The sequence below is a fragment of the Bufo gargarizans genome, chromosome 6 (genome assembly GCF_014858855.1).
Source record: "Bufo gargarizans isolate SCDJY-AF-19 chromosome 6, ASM1485885v1, whole genome shotgun sequence".
Taxonomy (NCBI): domain Eukaryota; kingdom Metazoa; phylum Chordata; class Amphibia; order Anura; family Bufonidae; genus Bufo; species Bufo gargarizans.
The window spans coordinates 13,145,095-13,153,321 of NC_058085.1; the positions used below are offsets into that span (position 1 = coordinate 13,145,095).

General features: G+C 42.9%; 1 pseudogene; it reads left to right on the plus strand.

The window, feature by feature from the left end:
- The first annotated feature begins 7,577 nt into the window (after nucleotides 1–7,577).
- Nucleotides 7,578–7,782, plus strand: LOC122942716 (annotated as a pseudogene).
- The last annotated feature ends 445 nt before the right edge of the window (nucleotides 7,783–8,227 follow it).

Here is an 8,227-nt window from a genome sequence, read left to right on the forward strand (position 1 = left end):
TGGCCTTATGGTGAATCTGTGTGGTCAGGGTCAAGTGAAAATAGAAATAATGGTGTGGGTATCTTGTTGAGAAATAAAAGTATGCATGTGGATTCTTATACGGTGGTTGAACCAGGGAGATGTTTGGTGGTAGTGATCAGGTATAAAAAATGGAGATTTAAAGTAATTAATGTTTATGGTTCAACAAAAAAAGAAGAGAGAATGGAGCTGTTGGAAAAATTTAGTGTTTTTTTATTAGGGAGAATCCAGACTATTTTGGTAGGTGACTTCAATAGTGTGATTGTAGGCGAAAAATGAGATGTGTCAGGGAAAAAAATAAAACAATTAATTGATGACCTCTCTTTTCTAGATGCAGCAGAAACGTTTTTGGGGAAACCACCACCAAGCACATACAAGGCTGATAGAGGGGGAGTAGAATCAAGGATCGATTTTATTTTTATTTCTAAAAATTTGGAGTGTGTAAGTTATGTACAGGATGGTGTATTCTTTTCAGATCATTAATGTTTAAAAGTTTGTGTGGAAGGTAATATTGAAAATATATATGGGAAAGGTTGTTGGAAATTGAATATAAGCTTATTAGATGATGAAAGGGTAATGAATGCATTTAGAATTGAATATATGAAATGGAGAAGTAGGATGGATGGGTTTGAAAATATTTTGAAATGGTGGGAGTGGGTGAAGGGTAGAATTAGGCTGGGTTCAAACCTGAGCATTTTACAGCGCGTTCCTACGCGCTGTAAAACGCACAACAGGCAAGAACCAATGATTCCCTATGGGAATGGTTCACACTTGAGCATTTTACAGCGCGTCTGAACGCGCTGTAAAACGCCCGACGCTCAAACAAGTGCTTGAGCTTTTTTTTGGGCGTTTGTCGCGCGTTTTGGCCCATAGACTTCAATGGGAACGCGCAACGCTTAATTTTCGCGCGTTTTTGACACATAAAACGCGCGTTCGAACGCGCGTCTTGGATTTTGCAACAAGCAGCAAAAGGCCCAACACCAGGTGCAAAGCACAGTTTCGGAGAGGAGCCAGCATGGAGGAGTCTCTCTGTGACACCGAGAACCTCATCAGGCTGGTGCAAGGCAAACGCTGCCTGTATGATATGCAGGATGCCAACTACAAAAATAGGAGGAGCAGGCAGCAGGCCTGGGAGGATATTGGCAAAAGCATCTGGCCAGATTGGAGAAGTTTCACCAAGACAGTGAAACAGGGAAAAGGTATTTGCATGTGTGTTGTAAAGTGAAAGTAAACTCCTTGTGTGCAGTGGTGTCCCAACTATATGTAATAGCCCTGGCCAGCTCTACCTGCAGCCCTCCAGCTGTTGTCAAACGCCACCTCCACAAATGCTGGCCTGTATTTTACTTGCTGGAGCCTGTGCAGGCATGCATGGACTTGGATTTTAGCAACAGCTGGAGGGACGCAGCATCACCATCCCTGTTCTTGTATATGGGCACTCAGTGGCCTTAGTTTACAAAGAATGATGTGCACATTACATGTTGTAATAGTGTCCCCTCGCCCCTTTAGTTTTTAGTACTGTCCTGGTTCACCCTCCCCCACATTCTGGTACAATGCAATGGGCCAGTATGTTCAATTTGCAGTGGTTCCACTATCTTGTACCAGACTGCGCTCTTTCAATCCGCAAATGTAGTGGCATTTTGAAATGTAGGCCTAAGTTTGGGTTGAGGGATTTGAATCCTAAGTTGTTATTGATATTGTGTACTTTTTAGAATTAGACTGTTTGTGGGCTATGGGTGGCAAGGCATATGTTAGGTGCTTCGGTTTGTAACGTGCCAGTATTGGGCACCTTGATGGGATCCGTTATTTCACCCTCCTTGGCTTATATTCTACTGGCCGAGTATTGGCCACTTAAATGGGACCGTTGATTTCGCCCATATTTCTAAACCCTTGTTAATGGGCGACTATTGATGGCCACTATAGGGGCATCCTCAAGGGGCACTATATAGTTTTAAAAAAAACAAATGCACAAATTTTTCATTTAGCCCTAGTCATAATCAACCAAATTTGAAAATCAAATAATATCTAAACACTCTTTTCCGACCAAAAATATAAATGAACATAAACTTATATGGCTTCCAATTGCCATGGTAACGCGCCATGTGTTGTCAAAAAATATGCGTTGAAGTGGTCCCGGACAGCTGCACCGTGCCGGGTCCCACGCACACCGCTCTGATTATGACTCTCAAAAAGAATGGCTGAGGGAATCTTCGAAATTAAAGCCATCCCGTAGACGGACAAAATTGTGCAGAGCACACGCTGCCTTCACGGCCGAGATAGCGGTCTCCAATTTGAGATAAATGGGAGAATGGAGAAAGCGCCATTTGTTTGATAAAATCCCGAAGGCGCACTCCACCACCCTGCGTGCCCTTGTCAGCCGGTAATTAAATACCCGCCTGGCAATGGAGAGTCCCCGGCTGGAGTACGGCCTCATCAGATGCTCCCCCAGCGCAAAGGCCTCGTCCCCCACAAAAACAAAGGGCATAGCGGGAAAAGTGGTCCCAGGCAGTGTGGTGTTCCCCGGGAGGTCCAGCTCATTATTATTGAGCATTTGCCCAAAGGGCGAATGCCCGAAAACAGCTGAGTCTGAGCTGCTGCCGTAGGACCCCACATCAATGTATCTGAAGCAATAGTTTGCATCACACACCGCAAAAAGAACAACTGAAAAATATTTTTTATAATTAAAAAATTGACTCCCGCTCCTTATGGGCTTCTGAACGCGGATGTGTTTGCCGTCTATTGCGCCGACACAGTTTGGGAAATTGCAGGATTTTAAAAACAGATCCGCAATTTGCTGCCAGTCCTCCTTCTGTGGTTGGGCCATCACAGCAGGATGAAGGACGTCCCAAATTGCCACGCAGGTTTCACGGATGATCATACTGGCTGTGGACTTCCCAATGAGAAAGGCGAAGTGTAGACTGGCCAATGACTGTCCGGTAGCTAAATACCTGAAACAAATGTAAGAAAATAAAGAGACATTAACGGATGCTTTTTATTTCGTTTTTCATAGTCAACACTCTCAAAGGCAAATGGAAAAGCCTGAAAGACGCCTTTATCCGCCATCGCCGGAAACAAAAGGAGCAGAGGAGCGGATCCTCCCCAGGCGGACGCTCCAGTTATGTGCATGCAGCCCAAATGTCCTTTTTGATACCGTGCACCGAAATGCGGAGGTGAGTCAAGGGCATACACATTGAGGAGAGGATGTGGTATGACATTACATACATTCAATTTCATATGGGGAACATACTTACCTATATTTTCCACTTCACAGCACCGATAGTAGCTGGGAACCCAGCCAGGCGCAGGCTGATGAGGAAGAGGACGAGGGCACAATCGACAGTGAGCCGGGCCCATCTATGGGGCCAATGAGTCCTCCAGCCCCCCCCCCCCCACTCCGACTTTCGTCAGCCCCATGCAGACTGTCCAAGCCGTAACAGAGGCAACTCGGCATCCACGACATAAAAGGAGGAGAACTGAGAGACAGGAGGACCGGCTAATCGGCTGCCTGGATGCCCTGGCACATCCTGTGCCAAAACTTAGCAGCGACGCATATTTTCTCCTCAGTCTAGAGGAGAAAATGCTCCATGTGCCGAGACATCTCATCACAAAAGTAAGGGAGGAGGTGACTAACACCATTGACAAGTATTGCCTCCCTTATGAGCTAGCAACGTCTAGCACTGCCCCACAGCAGCCACCACAGCAGCCACCACAGCAGCCACCACAATATGGCCACCAATATGGGCCACAATATGCCCCACAATATGGCCCACTACATCCCCAACATGCACAACAACACCCTCACACATACCCAGCACACACATACACACAAAGTAACATACAACACCCTCTTGAGACATGGCAGACGCAACACACATCATACCCATATCCCTCTTCAAGCACGGGCCCAAGCACCTCCACCATCACCACCACTGAAATGCCACCCGCCAATCAGTCTCGCGGAGCCAGAGAGACACGGCGGGATCCCGAGGCAGAGTTTTCTGGGCCGCAATATGAAACCCTTTGAGAAACGTAGAAGAGGGAAATTCTCCGGCTCAAGGGTTTGGGAGCCAAAAAGGGCACTTATCTCGAAAAATGTGTGAGGGGTAAAACATGGCCAAATGTGGATCCATGATGCATGTATGGGATATCTATGCCACACGTTGACAACATACACATCACATACCCCCCGCACAAACACTCATACGTCACAAACAGCAAGAGAAACAGGGCGAAACTCAGATCATGGCACAACACACTGCAAATGGTTTAAATGGCCACAATAATAGGCTACTTACCGCAAAGTAATGACCAGTCTTTCCACTGGTGGGATGCAGTCCCGCATGAAGGTGTCCTGACGCTGCAAATGAGGAGACAACAGCACCAGGAGCTCGTCAAAGCTGGGAAACAATAAAATGATCATGGTTAACTATACAAAAAGCACGAAACACTTAGCTTAACCATTGCAAAAACATTGCAACCACGTAGACGTACTAACCTGTGGATGGACATCCTGGTGTAGTTCAAAAACTTGTCCTCATGGGCACGGAGGTTGGCATACAGTGCCCAGAACTGGCCCCTCTCCTGTCTACTCGCAATCACAGGATGGACCCAGAAACGTCGCCTGCTGTCCCGCCTTCTCCTCAAACATTCCAGGTGGATAGCTGCAACAAGTGCCGCGACACGTCGCCGTCTATAGCATTCCATGATGACTACAAACCACACACTCTACCAACACACATGGAATTTCACACCTCCAATGCCCTAGGATTGGCCAAACTTCATATACACAGGGATATTTGCTGATTGGACAACACTGCAGTCAATCACAGAAACGCGTGTCAAACGCGCGTTTACTATTGCAAAAAACGTGCATAAAAACGCGCATAAAAACGCGCATAAAAACGCGCGTTAAACGCGCTGTAAAATGCGCGTCTCAGAAACGCTCAGGTGTGAAGCCAGCCTTAAAGTTTTTTTCAGAAGATGGGGATGTAAAATAGCAAGAAGAATGAGGATTATATATAAGGAATTGAATATGAGATTAGAGTGGTTGAGAAAACTGAGTAGATTAAGAGTGGATGTGGATGATTTAATTGAGCAGACTAAGAAAGATCTAAAACAGTTTATTGAGAAAAAAGGATAAGAAATAATTTATCGGTCAAAAGTGGAATGTTTGGAAGAAAATGAGAAATGTACGAGATTTTTCTTTAAAAAAGTGTGTGGAAAGAAGGATGATATGTGTGAGGTTCTAAATAATTTGGGAGAGTGTGTGAGTGGGAAAGAAATGATGGGTGAGGTGGAGAAATTTTATGCAAATTTGTATGCAAAAAAAGGAGTAGATAAAAGTTTGATGAGTGAAGCTTTGAAGAGTATAGAAGAAAAATTGTGTAAGGAAGATGGGGAGTTGTTGTGTGAGGATATTTCTGTGGGTGAGATTAAAAAAGTTGTCTTTGGAGCCAAAAGAAGTAAAACACCAGGGAATGATGGGATACCAGTAGAGTTGTATGTAAAAGCAGGGGAATGGATGGGAGAGGATTTCACTGAAGTATGCAAATTTATGTGGGAGAATGGAGTTCTGGGTGATGCAATGAAAGAAGGGGTGGTTGTATTGATCTACAAAAAAGGTGAGAAAATGCATTTGAGTAATTGGAGACCTATCACTTTATTGAATGTTGATTACAAAATTTATAGCAAGGTGTTAGCAAATCGTATGCGTGAAGTGGTTGGGAAAGTAGTGCAAGAAGATCAGGTGTGTGCTGTGCCAGGGAGAAGTATGACTGAGAATCTGTTTTTGTTGAGGGATATGATTGGAGATTGTGAAAATAGAAAACAGAAATGTATGCTATTATCAGTAGATTTTGAGAAAGCGTTTGATCGGGTAGCGCATGATTTTATGTTTGAAGTGTTAAAGAGAATGGGATATTCGGGAAAATTTTTGAGGTGTGTGAGGCGTTTGTATGAGGGAGTGGGAAGTAAGATTCTGGTGAATGGTAATCTAAGTCAAAAGATAAGTGTGCAGTCTGGGGTAAGGCAAGGGTGCCCAATGTCACCAGTGTTGTTTATTAGTGTAATTGAAGTTTTGATGTGTATGATGAGAAAGGATAAAGTAATGAGAGGAGTGTTAATACCAGGAAGTAAAGGGAAATATGTGAATGTTTTAAGTTATATGGATGATATTGTAATTGTGAATGATAATATGGCTGCAAGGAGGAGAGGAAGATTGACTCTGGATTTGTTTTGTGGTGGATCGGGATTTAAAATTAATTGGGATAAATGTTCTTTTAAATGCTTTGGGGATAGTGAGGTTAGGATGGAAGGTGTGAATTGGGAAAGAGGACCTATCAAAGTGTTGGGGATTTTATTTAATGATAATATGAAAGGAGATGAAAGCTGGGATGAATGTCGGAAAAGAATAGATAGAAAGTTGAATTTCTGGAGGCTGAGAGAATTAAGTTTGACTGGTAAGATTCTGATAGTAAAAGCAATTATTTTGCCAATTGTATGGTTCGTGTATGGAGTGTATCCGGGGAATGTGTTAAAATTTAAAAAAATTGAGAAATTGGTGTTTACTTTTTTATGGGGAAGTAGAATGGAAAAAGCTAAAAGAGAATATGTGTATAAGTTAAGAGAGAATGGAGGATTGGAGTTTCCGAATTTTGAGATTTTTTTTGGTCTGTGTTACATTAAAACTTTTGTGGTCATGATTGGGAAGGAAAATAAATGTGCTTATATGATGAAATATATGGCAGGATGGATGTTGTATGGCTTGAGATGGAGGAAAAGAGATGTAAGGGTGCCGGTTGCTTTTGTGTGTTCAAAATGGTATGGGTTGATAGAGATTTTTATAAGAAAACATGACTTGTTGAGTGTTAAAATGGAGGAATTTAAAAATAAGAAGTATGTAATGAATCTACTGCGTAAAAAAGAGATTGCATGTGATATTCATGGGTTGAGGTTGTGTGAGGCGGAGAAAGTATGGGGTAAATTGGAGATTAAAGGAGTCTCGAATAGACAGAGAGATATCGTATGGATGGGTTGGCAAAATGTGTTGCCGGTAAGAGAAGTACAGAAAAGGAGAGGTTTAATAAGGTCTGAATTGTGCCCAAGGGATGGTTGTGGGGATAGTGAAAGTGTGAGACATTTGTTCTGGGAATGTAAGTATGCACAAGAAGTATGGAAAGGAATGGGAGGCTTGGTAAAGGAACTGACAGGTGTTATATATATGAGTGGGAAAGTAGCTTTGTTTGGTATTGGAGCAAATGGTAAACAGAATGTTAGGTTATTATGGTTCATTATGGTTTGCGTGATGGAAAGTCTGTGGGATACGAGGAATTTATGGGTTTTTAAGAGAGAATTGTGGTCTGTAAAGGAAAGTGTGAAACTTGTGTTATCAAGACTATACTTTATATATAGGTGGGATAGACAGTATGGTGGTGGTTTAGATAGTGAAGGTTATTGGAAACACAAAAAATTGAGATTTCTTGTCAAATAAAATAAAGATAACCACGATGATGAAGTTAAAGCAATCAATAATGATTTGGTGTTGTCATTAAGATACCAAGAAGATGTATTTTGAGTGCTTAAAGACTTACCTGATGTGGTTTAAAAAAAAAAAAATCTGTTCTTATCAGTTTAATATCTGATACGTCCCCTATCTGGGGACCATATATTAAATTGATTTTTCGAACAGGGAGATGGAAAAAGAGCTTGCTCTATCCACTCCACACATTGACCTGGTATTGCAGTACCTCCAGGACCGGTGCACCCCTTCTAATCTGGTATAAAAAAAAAACAGAATGAAATTGAGTGTGTCCTGCCTCAGCAGTCCTGCACTTCAGCTTCTCCTTCCTCTGTCAGGGTTTTGCTGTGCTGCTTTCTGCATCCCTGGTGCTGCTGCATCTAGCCTGTCAATCTCTTAATTGCATCACCTGTGTGTGGGTTTGTTCCAGCACCAAGCAACCCAGCCAGTCACCTCTCCTCACAGTCCAAATCCAATTAAGATTGATGGCTTAATTGTTGTGTTAATTGGCTTATCACCTGAATGAAGTGTTTGGATATCACCTGAATGCAGATTTTGGACCTCCACTCCGTGCACCTCTCTTTTGATTTGGGCCTGTTGTGCACACCTGGGCAGTCTGCTGAGTTGTTCCTTAGAATTGACCCTTTTGTAGCAAGTTGGCTTGATGTAACCAATTTTATTTTCCTAGTGCTTTAT